We start from the raw sequence: 21,088 nt of genomic DNA on the forward strand, positions 1-21,088 counted from the left end.
ATGGGTACGGGGTGTCCCGCGTTCGAACCAAGTAATTACTGATACTGGTTCAGAGTGGTCTTGATACTGAATAGAGGATGTACAGGGGTATCCCGAGTTCGAACCCAGTAATTACTGATACTGATTCAGAGAGGTCCTGATGCTGATTTGATGATGTACAGGGTGTCCCGGGTTCAAACTCAGTAGTGGTCCAAGTTGTCCTGATGCTGAATGGAGGATGTACAGGGTTGTCCCGGGTTCGAGAATCAGTAATTACTGATACTGATTCACAGTGGTCCTGATGCTGATTTGATGATGTACAGGGGTGTCCCGGGTTCGAACTCAGTAGTGGTCCAAGTTGTCCTGATGCTGAATGGAGGATGTACAGGGGTGTCCCGACCGTACGGTGCTGCCGCTATGCTCATCGTTAGCGGGATTTCCATACACTAACTGAAGTCAACTCTGGCAATCGACGTGCTGTCCAGTTACACTCCGTAACCCTTGCTTGCCAGAGTTGACTAACGTTAGTGTATGAAAATCCCGCTACCGATGAGCATAGAGGCAGCACCGTACGGTAAAATGTTGATATCTTAACAAAAGTAATTACTGATAACTGATTCTGATTGGTCCTGATGCTGAATGGAGGAAGTACAGGGGTATCCCGGGTTCGAACCCAGTAATTACTGATACTGGTTCAGAGTGGTCTTGATACTGAATAGAGGATGTACAGGGGTGTCCTGGGTTCGACCCCGCCACGAAAAATGATTAAATAACGCACACACGACTTACAGCAACAATTATCTATATGTATTCCTCATTGACATGTAACACACCAGGACCCAGTTCCACAGTTGTGAGTTTGGGGTAACCCATTGAAAATGAAATAACTCAGAGTTAACTCTAACTCACAACTGTGGAACTGGGTCCTGCCCTTTTAAGAATAGTAGTTGGACCATCGAATTGAAACCCTCGCATACTATGGTAAGAAAGAATAAATGAATCCCTTAAATGGACACCAGGGGTCGCAGTTTCACAAAAAACGATGCATTTTTTAAATGAATTTGTGAAGAAATTTAATCTGGATCAAATCTAACAAAAACAGATGAACTTCCTGAACTCAGTTTTTCTTTTTTGTTGATCTTTGATAATTAATCCGGTGAACTGTACCCGCGGTAGGATTTGGTTTATGATGCGAGGGTTTCAATCAGATTTAGATGCCGCAGTTTCGCACACTGAATAGCGAGTATTTAATCCCATCGAGTCCAGTTTCACAGAGAAAGTATGAATCAATTTCAACTTGGGATTTAATTTTTTCTTCAAAATAAAATGTTTGAACGCAATTGGTTTGTGAAACTCTACCCCAGGCCCAGTTTCTTCAAAAATATTCATTCATTGAGGCGGTAAAGTCGAATTGAGTAAAGTTTTTTGAATAAATTATTTCTATGAAACTGAACCCGTGGGATTTACGTGTGAAACACTGAGTGTGTGTGAAACTGCTGGCGTCTGTAATCACAACTAAAACAACACAGAAAATTCATCTTTATTTCAAATAAAACAGAACAACAGTTCACACGAAATATTATAGTGCCATAATAAAGAAAACCTCGATATTTCAACTTTATGGTTTCATTGATTGAGTGACTTGTCAAAACATGTCCATATTACATCATTATACAATATGTGTATCATACAATTTTTCTACAAAACCAGACCAATAAAACTGGTCGTTGGGTACAAACAATTACAAACTAATGCAACCAGTTATCGCTGCTTTACAGCTACATTTAATCTTCAATTTCAATTTTCACTAAAACTTTAAAACCCACTATATAGAAACTTAATAGAAGTAAAAGAGACAACATTTTGGAGTCTCTGTAGAGACCATCATCAAGTCTGAAGAATAACTAAAACAGGGAAAAACAAGTTAATTAGGAAAGTAAAGCGAGTGTTCAGTGCTAAGGTTGAGAGGTTTTGTTATTTTGTTCGTATAGGTTGTTCTAGTTATTTCTTCATTATACTTTGATTATTTTGATTCTGATTCTTGATAAATGAATTTTGCCTTTTAAATTTGCATATAACAGGGTTTAAATCATATATTCTATGCCCGAGTCAGGCTATTATTCTATTAGCAAAAATGACACCACAGCTTTGAGAGACGAATCAGGGGATGACTTGATTGTTTTTATGGATATGTGATACACAGTCCATCAAACCATCATAAACAGAACAACAGTAGGCTGCCCGTGCCGGTCGGCACAGATAAACAATATTCATTTGGCGCCAGGTAGATGGCTGGTCCCTGTCCCTGTCAAATGGCAAATTGGTCCCGATCCCAACTTCGTCCTAGAATAGAGAAAACTTGCGTCAGCAATTATTACATAGAAAATGTTCAATTGAATTAACAGTTAAGTGGGAATTGTTTTCATGACATAATTCGGTAACTAGAATTTATAATTACCTTATAATTCAAGATAATTCAACACCATTATTCAATCTTTGGTCAATTTTCAAACTGTTCTATTGGACAAATTTCATGCTGCAAAAAATCATCATACTATGAAAAAGTAACGTATTTATAGCAGTCTGAAATTGGGGCTAAATTCTATTAGAAAATCAATCATTTTCAAACTTGTGTTTAGCAGAATCAAGAATCACACATAAAAATTTTGTACAGAATAATTAAATGTTAGAATATTATGAAATTAGAGCACAGTGGAGTGATGAAAGACTCACCATTTCTAAACTCATATCAGATAAGTTCAGTGCCATCTAGCAGGATTTCACTTCCAACAGTCATAATGTCATGAAGTTAAGAGAACTGATGATTTTCTGAGAAAATAAATTCTTAAAACGATAGCAGCAGCTTCAGCAACTAGAGCTTCTTTACTCTTTGAAGGTGAATATTTTTAATTTCTCCAGTTCCAAAAAGTGTTGGGCGTATTGCATTCTGGAAAGAGAAAATTATGCCAGAAAATGGTTAATGAAATAGATAGAAACTGCAACTTGTTTGTGTTCGATTGACAGAAAACCTACCGGGTTAATGAGTAGTTTATCACAATGTGTCGAGTATATGCAGATTTCTGAGAGGTTTGATGGTAGCTTTAGACTGCATCCTCTAGTAAAACGTTGATACCTGCCAACATTGACCGATCAAAACATCATTTTCTGGACTTGATTTGAAGATCACCACAAATTACTGCAATAAATCGATATAAAACTCACCGCTTCTGACTTGATTGATTTGTGGAGCGCAATGTTAACTGCAAGTTCAGCTTTATTTTGGACCCTAGAATACAAAAGTTGTATAATTTTGATGATTCGAACTTTGACCAGAATAGAAGTGATTGAAATTTCGCCTTCACTGATTAATGTAGCTTCTAATCAGGAAATGAGTTTATAAATGTACAGTCAAACAGAGACTAGAATCTGTAGAGATATTTACCGGTACTGTATTTGTTTTGAGGACTTAAAGCGATGTCCATCTTAAACAAATGTGAAGTGAATTCCCAATGTTTACTGTTCACAGATTCTATCAAGGGTTCCAGTTATTTCAGCTCCTAAATACGAATTTTAGAAATTTTCAGTGAAGCTGTTATGAAATAAGAGCAGTTTCACACCAAATCAAACTAAGCCGTGATCTTTGAGCGGTTGAATGCTGGAAACATGAACAGATCGAATAATTTATATAGAACAGTTCTCTAAAAATAATGAATTTCCAAACAGGTTTTACCTGCTGCCGCTGCTGGTGGCGCTGTTGCTGCATGGTGCTGGTACTGCAGGTACTGCCAGTGCTGCTGTTGCAGCTGCTGGTGGCGCTGTTGCTGCATGGTGCTGGTACTGCAGGTACTGCCAGTGCTGCTGTTGCTGCTGCTGGTGGCGCTGTTGCTGCATGGTGCTGGCACTGCAGGTACTGCCAGTGCTGCTGTTGCTGCTGCTGCTGCGGTGTGTATCTCATCCTGTAACTGAGAGTAAAACAGTAATTCTTAGTTCAAAAATAATTCAAAATATCAACAGAGACTGTGAAGAATTCTGTGGAGAAATTCATTACCAGTTTTGTATTTACCTTTAAATGAGCCAGTTTAAATAGTAAATTCTATTGCATTCATTTCATTCTGAAAAGAAAAAGAAGCAATAATCAGTGACAATAGAGCAGAATGTAACATCTCAAATTATCAATCAATCAGACAGAAACAGTACAGATTAAACTGCTGTACTTATTTCATACTGATTGTACAGTTACAGATACATGTAACATTGTGTACAGATACAGAGTACAGATCACTGCATTACTTCATCCTGTGAATGAACAGTGATTTAATGTTCTCTCATCTTCATTAGATTCCCATCCGTCTAACTAAAACATCAGAACATTTCAACTCATCTAACCTCCCGACCCAACCCTCCCAGACCCCATCCCTCCCGCCCTTCTTCTCTCCCATACCCCTTCAATCCCGCCTCCCGACCCCTTCCCTCCCACGCCCCTTCCCTCCCGCCTCCTTCCCTCCCTCATCCCTTCCCTCCCGCCCTACCCGACCCCTTCCCTCCCGCCCATACCCTAGCCTTCCCTCAATGCCCCCCCCCACCTGGCCCTCCCTCAATGCCCTCCCACCTAGCCCTACCTCAATGCCTCCTCAACTCTCTCAATGCCCTCCCACCTGGCCCTCCCTCAATGCCCTCCCACCTAGCCCTCCCTCAATGCCCTTCCATCATGCCTCCTCAACTCTCTTGTCTCCTCTTCACACACCACTCATCTGTACAATAACTACAAAACGATTTGCCATTTTTCACGATCATATCAATTTCATTTATAGATCAAAATCCTTAATCAATTGCATCATTGATGGGACTCACAGATACTTTCTCTACACATTTTGGAGGCATTCAGATGACCTCAAATGATCATATGCCTGGGTTGGTCTTGAAAATCACATGGCTTCATTTTTACAGATGATTTCTTTATCAATTTCATCAAATTATTCCTATTATTTCTACTCCCTCTAATAAGTATTCACAATATATCTCAGTTTCACGACAAGTTGCAGCAGTCGTCTGTAAACAGATTTCATTTCATCAAATGATGCGAGTTTGAGTTGTAGAGGTTTCATCTACAAAACATCAAACCAAACCCGAGGAACTTAATGTTGTAAGGGAGGGGGAGGTATACGGAGGGTTCACCCGAACAAAGGAAATAAGCCCGAACCAAACCTTCACACTCACAAAATGTCGCGAGAAAGGCAAACACAAACCAAGGACAAGAATGATGGCTGAGATCAAAACAATTAATGCTATTTATGTTGCTTCACCAATTCAACATGACGTCACTAAATGAAACCATTGTGGACTATTTCAATACTCTCTACTAGAGGTTTCATATAAGCAAGTAGTTTATGGAATCCTATTCATAAAAGTTATTAATCAATGTTTTTAAACTGTTGCAAAAAATATACGTCATAAATAATCTGTTTGATTGTCTTTTCAAGTTAACACTTAAACCCAGTGGAACAAATCAAACTCCAGCCATTTTTCCTTCATTTGCCATTTTTCGTTTTTACTCTTTTCTCTGATTTTTAGCACTTGAGTCGAGGTAGGAATAGACCCCTGCCCGCTCGCTAAGCGTACAGGACACTAAACCTTCGAATTGCTCTCGGACCCCACTCTTTATATCAGCATTTCATGCTGTTTTATTTTATTCACGCATTCGCTTTACATTTTTTCATATGGCTTTTCCTTATTTTTCGTCTCACTAAAATTCTCATCAGTTCCGACTGGGATAAAGTTTAATCTTTTAGAGACAAACAGCAAAAGGTTGTGTTAGTTGCACCAGCAGCAGCAGCAGCAGCTGCAGCAGCACCAGCAGCAACACTGATACAGATGAATCTTTCATTAACTACGTCATTTGTTCCATTCCCAAATATTGAGTCATGAAGGCAACAGAAATAACTTTAAAAAACGTTAAATCTTTCATTTATGGCCTTGGTTTAGTGACCTAAGCGTCAAATATTGGTTCATAGCCCAGGTATGGTGACCAAAGAGTCAAAGTTTGGTTCATGGCTCAGGTTTAGTGACCAAAGAGTCAAAGTTTGGTTCAAGGCTCAGGTTTAGTGACCAAAGAGTCAAAGTTTGGTTCATGGCTCAGGTTTAGTGACCAAAGAGTCAAAGTTTGGTTCATGGCTCAGGTTTGGTGACCAAAGAGTCAAAGCTTGGTTCAAGGCTCAGGTTTAGTGACCAAAGAGTCAAAGTTTGGTCCATGGCTCAGGTTTAGTGACCAAATAGTCAAAGTTTGGTTCATAGCCCAGGTTTGGTAACCAAAGAGTCAAAGTTTGGTTCATAGCCCAGGTTTGGTGACCAAAGAGTCAAAGTTTGGTTCATAGGCCTGTTTTGGTGACCAAAGTGTCAAAGTTTGGTCTATGGTTCTGATTTGGTGACCAAAGAGTTAAAGTTTGGTTCATAGCCCTGTTAGGTTTACCAAAGAGTCAAAGTTTGGTCTATGGTTCTGATTTGGTGACCACGGAGGGTAAATATAGCTCATGAGCGTTGCATATGTTGAATAGGGGAATTGGACTAAACACTCATCACTAGAATAAAGTGAAGAATTATGTTCACACTGAATGGGCTCAAAATCTTGTACTAATTGATAAAGTCTGAAATAATTCTGACTAATTTGAGTCTATCGGAAAATGATGCATTGATCGAAGTCTAAAAGCTATAAACTGACAAATTGATCGAGCGCTGATAATATTTTAAATAACAGCGGAGGATGAAATAACTTTCATAAACTGATATGATCGTGAAAAATGGCAAAATACACTAGATACACCTCCCCCACGCTTTATCAGAATCTCATTGTAGTAGGAAGATTGCCGTAGCCTAACTGTAAAAACTACAACTACATCTGGTTGAATATCATTTGTTTTTACGCCTTTTAAATTCAGTAAAATATTTCCTGATAGAAGTATAATTAGTTCGCAGCCCCTTAAATTCTGTCTAGAATAGAATTATAAGTCACAGGTAGAAATAGAATATTATCCTATTCTAAAATGAATATAATAATAGAACAATAGTCTCTCCGTGTCAATCTTTGTCCCACCTAAAAATTGTACAGTTTATTTCAGAAAATGTGTCCCATCTTTTTGAAAAAGATAACTAATTATTAAGGATATCTATGAATAGTGATATACTGTGCCATGAAGGCAAATGAAGAAGTGTGTCAATAAAAGTGATTACAAAACATATCACTTATTCTAATGAGTTCTATACTCTTCTTCCAAAAATGAAGAGTAGGTCTCTGTCTAAGAATCTCCAGAAAAAAGAGGAGGCAGCAATGAATGTGAACTGCATCTCGACTCTCGTCAACAATTTTCTAAGTCGTCCTATACAGTTCTCAGTATTTACAGCCGTTTCTAAAATAGCACAGAAGAAAATACATCTTTCAGCTGGAAATGTATCAGTAAACCGCCAGACATCAACAGTAATTATTACGTATGATTGTTGTTTCATTGAATTATTAATGAAGCCGTGTTTTGATCGGAGCCAAGGAGCAGTTTGTGATCATTCAAAAAATATCACTCATTCCTGACCACATTAAATAATGGCCCTAAACATTGAAACGTCCCAATTCAGAAATCTGGGGGCAATTATCTCATAACGATTGAGAGAAGTGACGGTGAAATAACGTGCGCACTCACCGGGGATCAAACCCGGGTCTCATAGTAAAATAGAACGAGTCCAATTGGCCGATGCTTAAAAAGCTTACTGAAACATGACATGTTGCAGTCACACATGTTGCGGCCACATGACGTGTTTCATAATGATTAATCCTTTCTTAGAATAATAAAAAGATGGGACACATTTTCTGAAATATCCTGAATTTCGAGACTAAAACTACGACTAAACCATCTGTACCTGTACCAAAACCCCCACCCTATATCCCTCCCTCCAAAGTCCTACCACCACCCCTACATCCCTCCCGCCCTCCCTCACCCCTTCCCTCCCGTACCCTTTCCCTCCTGCCCTCCCTCACCCCTTCCCTCCCGCCCTCCCTCACCCCTTACCTCCCGCCCTCCCTCACCCCTTACCTCCCGCCCTCCCTCACCCCATAGGCCTACCTCCCCCCAACCTACCCACCCTCCCTAAACCCTGTGGTTAGGTGAGATGAATGTTCTAATGTTTTAGTTAGACGGATGGGAATCTAATGAAGACGAGAGAACATTAAATCACTGTTCAATCACAGGATGAAGTAATGCAGTGATCTGTACTCTGTATCTGTACACAATGTTACAATGTATCTGTAACTGTTCAATCAGTATGAAATAAGTACAGCAGTTTAATCTATAGAAATTCTAACTCTTAAGATACACATGATCTGATTGTCACGAAGGAACATGATTGATAACAGTTGTATTATTGACATCAGGAACCAGTTTCATATTGATTAAAAATAACATTTGAGTTGACCACAATTTAGAAAACCTGTAAACCCGCTTACAGAAATAACAATCCCAATCATGAACTGATTATAGTCAAATATTCACCAAAAGAAATTTGAAATGATTGAATAAATGCAACAGGTTTCTGAGATTTCATTTCAAAACATGGTTTATAACAAACAATATAAAATTGGTCCCTAAAAATCAATTCAACAACCGATAAATAAAGATTAATGTTACTTATCTTGAATTTCCACATAGGCTATAGTGATTCCTGATGTCATGCTGAATCCAAGAATGATTCCCGATGTCCGGCGCGAAACCAAAAAAGTCTGATTGTGAAACACTGATTCCTTGTCCTGTGCTGAATCTAAGAGTGATTCTTGTTTTCCTGTGCTGAATCAAAATTCCCGTTGAACACGTTGAAGTGATACCTATAATAGACAAATCTAAGATTGTTTTCTTTCCTTAGAAATAACTGCAGAAATATCAAATCTAAAATTCAAACTTACAAATTAGATTGTTCGCTCCAATCTGCAGTTCATTTATTCACGGGGTTTTTCTATCCACAGTTTAGGTTTTGCATCTAGAGTTGAACATGAAATATAAACAAAAAGGTAATGAAAAAATGAACAGTTTAAATATTATCTGTTTCTGAAACCAATGATCATCATCATCATCAATATCAGACGAATGGAGGCAAGTAGAGGCATCCATCCTCCCGCGGCAGTGACTCGAACCTCATGGCATCCAGATTGCCACGGTACGAAACCCTGCCACACTAGACCGAGTGCGCAGCAGCTACACGCGCAGCTTAGATGATCTCATTAATAGCCAATCAGAAATTCAGTTTTATTTTAGCCCGGGTTTACCCATTTATAGTTCTTCCGTGAAATTTACCTCAGCGATTAACGAGCAATCTGTTTGGTGCCGCAAGATTTCGCGCGGTAAAGCTGCGCATGTACCTGCGCACCCGGTCTAGTGTGGCAGGGGTTCGTGCTGTGGCTGAGTGTGGCGAGCGATGTCATCAGGTTGGAATCCCTCCCATGGGAGGATATTGGTGTCCGACACGTTTGGACTGCTGTGGTGATTAATATCGGTTTAGCGACAGATGAAATAAACTTACACTGTTTTCACTGTTTGATGTAATCAGTCGATGGAATCATTTTAGAACAAATTCATCACAAAACAGCGAGGTGGAGCCCATCGTGGTCTAGATATATCAGGATGGAATGACGTCGATATGCTCGACTGAGCGCCACCAGTCCAAGTGCACCATTTATAGGATGTACCTCTGAAATAATTTGATTTACCACAATATCTGAGATGGAATATTTTTCGCCATTTAAACCAATGTTACAAACACTTACCAAATATTGAAATACTGATTTCAGGGGTCGGGAAGGAGGGTGGCAATATTTAGGTGAGGATTTTGCTGAATTTCGTGTTATGGTAAAGCACGCCATTTTGATATTGCGTCATAGTGTACCTCAGATTGGGATTCCCGCCGCTAGACTGGTCACCGCCACCTGCATTCGCAAGTAGAAATGGCAACCAGTCTATTGCAGGTCTCGGCTTCTTTTCGATTATATTGAATTTTTATATTCTACGCAATATTCAAAGAATTTATTCTAATGAAAACCACGCTCTTGGATCAAAGGCCCGTGGATTACTACTTTAGTTCACAGAAATTCCGCTATCGTTATTCATAGGGGCAGCACTGAACGGTTGTTATCTGATGCAGTCTTGCTTTTTTACTGCGGCATGTGAGGAATACAGATTTTTCTTAAGTCAAATTTCATTCATCACTCAACACTAGTTTGTTAGAAATTAATAACTCTACCAACATTAGAGCTTTATATAAGGAGAGTAAATAGTATGATAGAATCTCCCTAATTCCGATCATTGGGACCAACAAAATTCATCCGTTTTACGGCAAATCCGGATTAAAAGTCATTTTCGTGTATATTAATGAATAAATTGACTGTAAATATTATCCGGATTAGACCAAAATTCGGATTAAGCCGATGCGGATTAAACGATTTAGTTTGACTGTATCAGCCAATAGAATCAGTCTTGGAATACAGAAAGACGTTCACGATTGAGTTATGTACAAATACCGATATGAGAAAAGCTTAGATTCACCTCCTAAGCCATCACCCATGGAACTGGCCCCAGGGCACTAAAAAGGCAATTACCAAGAAACAAACACTGACGCGAGTGTTGGCCTGTTTGATAAACGCAGTAACCCTAGTGTTGGCCTTGTACCACACTGACCACACGTATTCACAAACTTAGTCAGCCACCAGAACTCAGCGGTCTAGTGGTTAGCATGCTCGGCCGGCATGCTGGAGTTCGCAGGTTCGAGTCCTGCTAGGGTTAGGATTACGGTAGATATAGGGTTAGGGTTAGTGCCACAGGTTAGGGCAGCTTTTGGCCCAGCGAGGTATTTGTAGTACGATGATCATATGTTTGACTCAGGTTATTTTTTGGTGAATAGATTCTATACTAACTTATATATTTTGAACACAAATATTCGCTTTATCCTTAGAAGCCACTTTATTCAAAAGATACTTCGCTCAATACAGTAGTTTATTTCTAAATGAATAAAAGAGTTGGTGACATTATTCAATATATATATATATAAACCACAATATCTACTTTACGGTTGGTATGCAACAATTTCCACTCTTTTCCAAGAGGTGTCGCTTTGGATAAATGTCTATATCTCTTGACCCAATGGACCGATTACGATTAAACTTGATACACAGGAACTTTTATCAAGTAGCACTCGGGGTGGGTGAAATCGCTCTAGGTTGAAGTTACACTGTCCTAAAATGGCTCCAAACAACGTGAAATTGGTAGTTAGGCCTAATTCGAGTACGGGTAGAACACAGTTTGAAATCGTATCGTTGTAGGTTATCGTAAAGAAGATGAATCCGTAGGCACCTAATACGACGATTAACAGTACAAATATCGATATAGACACGGTTTTAGTCGAGACATTGATCGCCGGGTTTAAACATTCCTGGATATGACCATGTTTCACAATTAAATTCATCTTCTGAATGAGGACGACCATCGATCACGTGTCTAATCGCGTCATAATGGGTACGGAATGTCCCGTGTTCGAACCAAGTAATTACTGATACTGGTTCAGAGTGGTATTGATACTGAATAGAGGATGTACAGGGGTATCCCGAGTTCGAACCTAGTAATTACTGATACTGGTTCAGAGTGGTATTGATACTGAATAGAGGATGTACAGGAGTATCCCGAGTTCGAACCTAGTAATTACTGATACTGGTTCAGAGTGGTCTTGATACTGAATACAGGGGTGTCACGGGTTCGAACCCAGTAGTGGTCCAAGTTGCCCTTATGCTGGATAGAGGATGTCCCGATTGTACAGTGCTGCCGCTATGCTCATCGTTAGCGGGATTTCCATACACTAACTGAAGTCAACTCTGGCAATCGTCGTGCTGTCCAGTTATACTCCGTAACCCTTGCTTGCCAGAGTTGACTAACGTTAGTGTATGAAAATCCCGCTACCGATGGGCATAGAGGCAGCACCGTACGGTAAAATGTTGATATCTTAAAAATAATTACTGATAACTGATTCAGAGTGGTCCAAGTGGTCACTGGTGGTCCAAGTTGTCCTGATGCTGAATAGAGGATGTACAGGGGTGTCCCGAGTTCGAACCCAGCACTATTCTAGGTTGTTAGTCGAAAAATGATTGAATAACGCACACACGACTTACAGCAAAATTTATCTATATTTACTCCAGAGATGATTTTGATAAAACCAATGTCTCTAGTAAACTTTGCATCATTCATGAATCTACTCAACCAAAATAAATAAAATTGAAACCAAATTTTAGAATCTACAGGGCTTCATTTCTGAATGATTATTGTTTGTTTTGACTGGTGCGTTGTCATGGTGATGGCAAGGTGCTATTCTGGATCAGATGTCTGGAAAAATAGTAATTCCTCAAAACAGAGCCAAATTTCATCCTGAAATGAATAACTACACTTATTTTCATCGATATGATAATGAAATGAGTTTATTTGAGCAAAATACGTTATAGAAATTTATCACAGAAATATAGAACTTGTAGATGTCGGCCGCGCCCCGCTGATAAACTAGGTGAAATACCTATTGTGAGTCACCGATTTAAGTTTTTAAGTTTCTTTGTTTGAAATACCGGTATTTTATTGGGAATATTTTTCACATAATTTTTCTGTGAACTATTGCACGGAAATCGCAACAAATTCCTAATTTCGTGGTATTATTTCCTGCAACTATCAATTCGGAGCGGCATTTAAAGTCTACCGCGGGCACTATCGTGAGCTCTTTACTTGGTGCCCGGAGCGCTAATGCCCCTGAGTCCTGGTCTCCTCGATCTGCGCGGACTACAGAACTAGCCCTCCCAAGTGGAGTATGTCCCATTTAAGAATGATGGCGGACGAATCAATCGCATTTTTCGCTTGAAATATTTAGAAGCTTCTCTTTCAACGCAGAAGCGACAGAATGTCTTCAAACCATTTCAACATTGAGATACAGTAAGTAAATTTACTTATGAATCGAATACTTTTTTGTACGGTTGAAGGTGATTCGAGATGGAAGGTGTCGGAACACAGGGGCTTGTCACTCACAATTTGACGGAGGGAGGATGGATTGGATGACACCAGTTGCCAGTATCCCTATCTATATAAGGATACTGGTGTGGTCCATCCTCAATCAAATTGTGATAAGCTCCTGTGTGTTGGACATAAAACACTCGGGTTTAACCGCCATGTCGAGCTGATGCGTGTAAAACTGTCGGCCGACATTCAAGATACAATTAGTAAAATGTATGATTAATATCAAGTGTGGATCGAGGCCTAATATAAACTATTATTATCAATGCAGATGGAGCATTTGAGCAGGGACTTGACACAAAAGGATTTTGACCCCAGTATCCTCAGTCTTTTTATACATAGTACCTAGGATACTGGGGACTGGGGTTGAAATCGTTTTGTGTCAAGTCCCTGTGATTACTATCAATACAGATGTAGCATTTGACCCCGCGGATACCCTGGATTTTAGAGTGATTTCTCTGACAGGTTTCTATGTTTATTTCAGGGTGATGCTCAACTAAATAACTGCAGTCATGCAGGAAGTTCAAGCTGGAATAACTGTTTGGCGATGAAGTGAACAAGTGATCCCTCAATTCAGGTAGATATATCTTAAGGTAGGGGCACACGAGCATATTTTTTCGCCCGTTCGCGGCGAATTTATTAATCGCCCGAAAAATTCGCTAGTGTGGCCACTCACGGCGACGACGATTTCGTCGGCCGACTCGATCGCCCGGTGAATCGCCTGTATCAAACATGTTTGATATTTTCGGCCGATTATTTACGCCGGCGATCAGATCGCTCGCAAATTCGCTCGTCTGCCCGCACTCAGCGAATTTCACCGATCAATCCATTTTTATCAACCAATAGGATGCATTGTTGATATCATGTGATTCGTTAACTCTCTCCCTCTTAGTGCCAGTCGCTGACCGAATTTCGGTTTGATCGCTTTGTGTGCCCGCTCGTATCGGGCGTATAATTTTGTCGGTGAATTTAATCGTCGCGATCGGGAGAAAAAATACGCTCGTGTGTCCCTAGCTTTAGGCCCTTGTCACAGACCTCTAGAAACCAGTTTCAGTGGTGTTTTAAAACCGAGTTAACCAAAATCCAAGCAGGTTTTCAGCGCCGTTCTCAAATCATTGATGCCATCATGATTTGAAAGCTTGTCAAAGATTGCGGCTCAATTTACTGTGTTTGGGACTTTGCAAAATTTCGCTGCGATGAAATTAACTGTGGAAATATCAAACATGTTTGAATGGTGCGATTCACCTGCTGCTGAGCAACGAACACGCTGCAAATTTCATTGTGAAATCTGTAATTTCAGACGGTGTGGGAATAAATTCATATAGTGTTCCCTGCTCTAAGTCTGAACCAATTTACCGTTAAGTCTTGTATGAAAAAAGATTGTAACACTGAAAATTCTTGGCACTAAAAGCATTTTGAATCTTGTTGAATCTGTTTTCATTTTTTATCTGATGAAGAAATAATGATTTTCAGTGTTTTGTATTATTTCAGACGTAGGCCTAACGCTAGAGTTTTATTTATTCTATTCAAAAGAAGATGATATTTAGATCAGGTTTGTTTAGTTACTCTTATTCATGTCGAATATTTGATATGATTTTTGTGAATTGCTCTAATGATGTTATAATGAATGTTGTTTGATTTATTTTCAGTCTAATGGAGGAGGATCTCAATAACTGAAACCTGCGACACGTCTACACCTGAAATTGACTGCACGTCAAATGAATGAATTATTGAATGTAAATGACTGTGATGTTTAATGTTGATTAGAGGATTTGGACCAGGGTGTCTGATATATACTGATGAATAGTTACTACATGATCGCCACCTATTGGAATTTTGCTGAACTACCAAATTATTGGATTGAACAGTATATCACAGACGCCATCTATTGGAAATTTAGAAATTTATGTCTTGAGTGTCAAAATAAACGTAAAATTTATTTTAGATAAACACTTAAAATCATTCTCAAGTTGAGTCTGAACTGTTTGTTTTGATCTGAATGTAGTCGATCACAATATCTGAGTGACTGTCAAAACCCTTTCAGGATTGGCACTTAACTATCCTATGAGTACAGAGATGATTTTGATAAAACCAGTGTCTCTGGTAAACTTTGCATCATTCAGAATCTACTCAACCAAAATAAAGAAACTTGAAACCAAATTTGAGAATCTATATGCGTTGTCATGGTGATGGCAAGGTGAAATTCTGGATCTGAGTTCGGGGAAAATAGTAATTCCTCAAAACAGAGCCAAATTTCATACTGAAATGAATAACTACACTTATTTTTCATCGATATGATAAAATGAATTTATTTGAGCAAAATATTTCATAGAAATTTGTCACAAAAATATAGAACTTGACCTCGAATGATATGAAAGGGTGTTGAGTCTGGGTGACCTGTAGATACTTCAGATCGCACAGATGATGATGATGATGAAAACTGTTATTTGTGTTCTCCTCTTCTTCAGAATCAGACTATAAATAAATCAAGAAAAGATATCTGTATTTTTATTTTAAGAGTCATTATCAGGCCACACCGAGGGGTAGGGTGAGAGGTTTGAGACGGACAACCATGAATGGTCCCACATCTCAAATATTACTACATATATTACTAAAACATCCTAAAATCCAGTTGCTACCTGGTTCAAGTTGACGTGTTTTGACTACATGTAATTTGACCAGTAACTTTGTGCCCCACACCAAATCCAGATTTATCAAAGTGACATAGTAAACAGTACCAAACAATATATCTACCCGTACCTGAATTGAGGGATCACTTGTTCACCTCATTGCCAAACAGTTATTCGGACTGGAACTCCCTGATGACTGCAGTTATTTAGTAGATCATCACCCTGAAATGAACACAGAAACCTGTCTGTCAGAGAAAGCACTCTAAAATCCAGGGTATCCACCGCGGGGTCAAATCTGTAAACAGTATCTCATGAGACCAGTATCAATCGCCTAATCGTATCGAAGGAGTCTCTACGAACCTGTTCGCTGGACGTTCGTCGCCCGATAGTTTATCGAGACAATTATATGCCCTCCATATGATTTCTTCAGTCAGTTTTTATGTTACATCGTCTCGTGTACGACGCCGTCTCTATAATGAGATCACAAACATAGACTCGCCCAGTGAGAGGGTAGTCGGCGTCTTCAAGTTCCGACTTCCAGAATATCATTAAAAAAACTACCATTAACCAGTATAAACACCCCTAAAACCTCAATCAGTTAAGTATCAAGGCTGAAACAACCCCCGACTCGATATTTCAAGAGAAAACGTATCAAATACGCCCAGCCCATCCCGCTGTCGCAATAGCTCATCCCCCTATTGTTGCAACACAATAGAACACGCCACAATTGAAATATCCCTCGCACTAGCAATAGACGATATCCCCCAATTGAGATCGATTAGCCAATCAGCGGCCGCGTACTAAAGCGTGTCTGGACTTGTCGCAGGCGCCGGGAAATTCGATTTCAGCAATAAATCGAAATATCAGTCGAATCGTGCGCCATCTTTCGCTATTCTGATTGGATTTCACTCGCAAAGGAATACAATACGGAGAAAATGTTTTATAGGAGGTTTTTAGTGAATAAATGGAATATTTTCAATCGAAATGTGATAAAAATATTGCTATTTTGCGAATGGATTTCATGAAAATTCTTAGACTGGACACGGAATTAAATTTACTTCAAAACGTGGGATTGGATGAACTTAAATAATCACTGGATCCACGTCGGAATCTGAGAAAAAGTTGCAGTTGTGTAAGTAAGTTTTTTTTGTATCAACGATGGATTTATTATTCTATACTTTAGGGATATATTTTTCTTGAACAATATTTAGAAAGTAAGGTAAAGTTTGAAATTTGTTCGTTACAAAATGCAACTTAAATTTACTAACGACTGGACTAATTTGACCCAACAATCAATATAGTGCTTTATGCATAGATTCTGCGCGATATTTCTCTTAAAAAAAAACCTCAGTCATCCTCATTAATCTGGGTGTCTAGTTGACTGATACAAATTACGTAACAGTAAAACAACAAACTGCGTTACGATGATGAACTGTGTTTTTATGTCGGTTTGATAGTTTATACGAGTTGAATTTACATAAATAGATTATTAGAAATTAAACTCAGGAATATTTTGAGAGAGACTCAGTAAGAGAGCGGTGCCGCATTAGAGACACAGGGCGGGGTAAGAGAGCGGTGCCGCATTGGAGACACAGGGCGGGGTAAGAGAGCGGTGCCGCATTAGAGACACAGGGCGGGGTAAGAGAGCGGTGCCGCATCAGAGACACAGGGCGGGGTAAGAGAGCGGTGCCGCATTAGAGACACAGGGCGGGGTAAGAGAGCGGTGCCGCGTTAGAGACACAGGGCGGGGTAAGCTGTGTTTTAGGTCGCGCTCTATTATCAACTACATCTCATTTTGCTAATAATCACTGATCAGCTCTTACAGTAACTCAGTATACTAGTTTGATTCTTGATATAAAAAAAAGTCGAGGGCAGTAGGGATTTGTAATGGTATCAGGGGTAGATAGCAGACTGCAGAACTAGTTTCACTCGTTTCAGTATGAATCAGTTATGACTAAATGAGACAATTTGTAGACTGCGTTATGTTTTCCAGGGTTTGATTAGCTTAAAGTTGTATGATCGACAAATTGGTTACACATATTAATGTACTGATCTAAAGTTTATACATTGGTTAAATGGGACATTCGAAATAAATTCAAGTTAAATGATTTTCAACTAATAAAACTACGATAGCGGTGTTGCATTAGTTCATCACGCAGGAACTTGTCACAAAATCATACACAGATACATTCAGTATTAAAACGGTCCAGTTTGAGATGATATTGATATTGTATTGTTAATGATTAACGTATAGTGACCTGCATTGAGTTTACGATGTAAAGAAGATGATTTAAAGTCTCGTGAAATGTGTCAAATGTCATTGTTTATTGTTCTCGGACAATACGATACAAATGCCTACGTGATGCGCGTTCAAACGATTTCATCCAGTTTAGATATTCATATTTTGTATCAGTTAGCCAAACACCGACGAGTATGACTAACTTTGTATCCAATCACTGACGAGTATGACTAATTATGCGTCGAATCATTGATGAGGATGTTTTGGAAGCTGGAACCGGTGTTGGCGGCGCCGACGCCTCATGAAAATATAAATTAATCATTAAAATTCAAATTTCAAGTTAAATCAATTGCTATAAGATATTTCTATAGTATCTGATTTATACTGATACATACTTCATACAGTTCGGAATGGATTGATATCTTCACTAGAGTCACCGCGCAGTTTATAGAGCGAAGATGGATTATGACCAGTGACCCAATAGTTAGATAATATGAAATATGAAGCTTCATTGTGTTCGACCATTCTTGTCGTTCGTTGTGTCCAGCACAGATTATTACATCTGGGTGTCAAGTGTACATTATTCATATGACTGTCGGACTTAGAGGTGCTCGCACGTAATGTCTACAGTAAAAATCAGACATTTTAACATACCTACCTCTTGTGAACATATATACGAATTTATTCTGAATGGAATCGATTAATATGACCTGTTCTCAAAAACTGTGAACTGTTACTGGAAACTAAATTTCTTATTCAGGATTCCGGCACGTTATTCAAAACACAAGGATTCAAATTGACTCAAAGATTATCATTGGATTCAACACACACAGGATTGGATAAACTGTAAGTTAGAAAAAAATTAACAGCTGAAATTATGTTTTATAGGTTTAGTAAGTTATTAGGAACTTACTCGGTGAGTTAGTAAGTTATAGTATTACATGGAAATATAATGGGTTAATTTAAGTGATGAAATTAGGGTGCTATGCGTGGTGTCCTGGGAGTTCTCAGTTGGAGGAAGCTGTTTGTTTATTCTGATGCTTAATATCTTAATTTCAGGATCCTGTATTTCATGCTTCTTTTTTTTCCAGGGTTTCTCTCTATTCTATTTCCAGGTGATTTTCTTTTTTTCAGAATTTCGGTTTTTTAAATCTATTGCTTTACTAGACAACGCCTATTATGTAAATAAATTATTTGAAATAAACATGACAATTTCAGGGTCATCGCTGAGACAAGACCCCAGAGGACTAGGCCACAGAGTACGTGTCTTCACCCCCAGCACACAAAAGAGTGGTCCGATTCAGGTGCGGCCTGTATATTCTATTTCAGTGAAAAGACCAAGACCCCCCTAGTCACAGAAGATTGAACCTGAAGTTGAATGATGATGACAGAGTGACTGAAGAACTCCGGTGCGACCTGTATAACATGTCTCTATTTCAGTATCCCCCTCCCTAACCCCTAAACCCGAGCCCGAATAGGTAGGCCGAATATATATAGGTTAGGTTAGAATAGTTAGTTGATAAATCTGTGAATTGAAACATAATTTCAGCTGTTGATATAAAATGCAGTTGTAATTTCAAGTGGAACCTTTTAACAATAAAAAGTTGCATTTATTTACAATGAACTGGATTGAAAATGTTTGACAGTTTGTGAGTTAAGTGTGATTTGATTAAGATGAAGAGTTGAACTGTTGAACTCTACTTCTTATAAAATACAAATGACATTTACTTACGTACAACTGGTTTCAGGTTCAGACAGCACCCACCCCACCCGGTCGGGTCCTATTCCTGTGGTACCTGGGTTTCTGGTTTATTTGGTTGAATTAATTTACTGATTTTGGTCGCGCTGTTTTTGATGTCGATATTTCTCGCGTATATTTTTAGAAGACGCAGTTTGTAATGTTGAAGTTTAGTTTAATTGATGATTCAAATCATTGAATAATTATACATTTAAATAATCCACACCTTGTTATTTTGAGGTCTCCTCTCAAATTAATCTCGTTATAGCAGCGGTTGTTTTCGTACCATTGAACATCAGTGTTTTATTGCAAACATAGAAATTCATTACATGAAACAGAATTAGAGTCAACAATTTATTACTATTATTCTATAGATTATAAATGTTGGATGTGGCTCGACCTTTAAGTCATCATTTCAAAGTCGTTTCGTGCTGTTTGATTTTTCTCACGGCAAGTCTAGGTAGGTAGGTCTCTGCCAATTGTAATTTTACGGGGTCAGTTACTCCAATTTCACGACCCTCTTATTGTATTAAAGAAGTTTCAAAATTCACGATAAACAATAGATTCTCAGAATCAGAATTTTCTGGCTGCTTTTGGTTCTGAAGATGATGAATTCTATCTTAATTGATGGGTTAGGGTGTACTGAACTGATTTTCAATAGATTGGCTGAAAGATTCAGAATTTTCTGGCTACTTATGCTTCTGAAGTTGATGGATTCAAACTGAAAAGATGGGTTAAGGCGTATTGAACTGATTTCAAATAGATAGGTTGAAAGAACCAGAATTTTCTGGCTGCTTTTGGTTCTGAAGATGATGGATTCAATCTGAAAAGATGGGTTAAGGCGTATTGAACTGATTTCAAATAGATAGGTGGAAAGATTCAGAATTTTCTGGGTACTTATGCTCCTGAAGATGATGGACTCGATCTGAAATGATAGGTTAAGGTAAACTGAACTGATTTCGAGTAGATGGACTGAAAGATACAGATTTTTCTTGCAAAGTAGGGTCCTAAAGATGATGAGTTCTATCTTAATTGATTGGTTAGGGTGTACTGAACTGATTTAAAATAGATAGGTGGAAAGATTAAGAATTTTCTGGCTATTTATGCTCCTGAGGATGATGCACTCGATCTGAAATGATAGGTTAAGGTAGACTGAACTGATTTCGAGTAGATGGACTGAAAGATACAGATTTTTCTTGCAAAATAGGGTCCTAAAGATGATGAGTTCTATCTTAATTGATGAGTTAGGGTGTACTGAATTGATTTCAAATAGATAGGTTGAAAGAATCAGAATTTTCTGGCTGCTTTTGGTTCTGATGATGATGGATTCAATTTGAAAAGATGTGTTAAGGCGTATTGAACTGATTTCAAATAGATAGGTGGAAAGATTAAGAATTTTCTGGCTATTTATGCTCCTGAGGATGATGCACTCGATCTG

The 21,088-nt window shown here is 38.7% G+C and overlaps 1 long non-coding RNA gene across 1 annotated transcript; it reads right to left on the reverse strand.

Moving 5' to 3' along the window:
• Positions 1-15,336: 15,336 nt before the first annotated feature.
• On the reverse strand, positions 15,337-16,223 carry LOC141898105 (uncharacterized). Its single transcript, XR_012618510.1, has 3 exons — positions 16,034-16,223; positions 15,804-15,895; positions 15,337-15,518 (listed from the first exon to the last, which is right to left on the reverse strand). It is a non-coding gene; the product is annotated as an uncharacterized LOC141898105 (long non-coding RNA).
• Positions 16,224-21,088: the final 4,865 nt, after the last annotated feature.

Source organism: Tubulanus polymorphus, chromosome 1 (genome assembly GCF_964204645.1).
Source record: "Tubulanus polymorphus chromosome 1, tnTubPoly1.2, whole genome shotgun sequence".
NCBI lineage: Eukaryota > Metazoa > Nemertea > Palaeonemertea > Tubulaniformes > Tubulanidae > Tubulanus > Tubulanus polymorphus.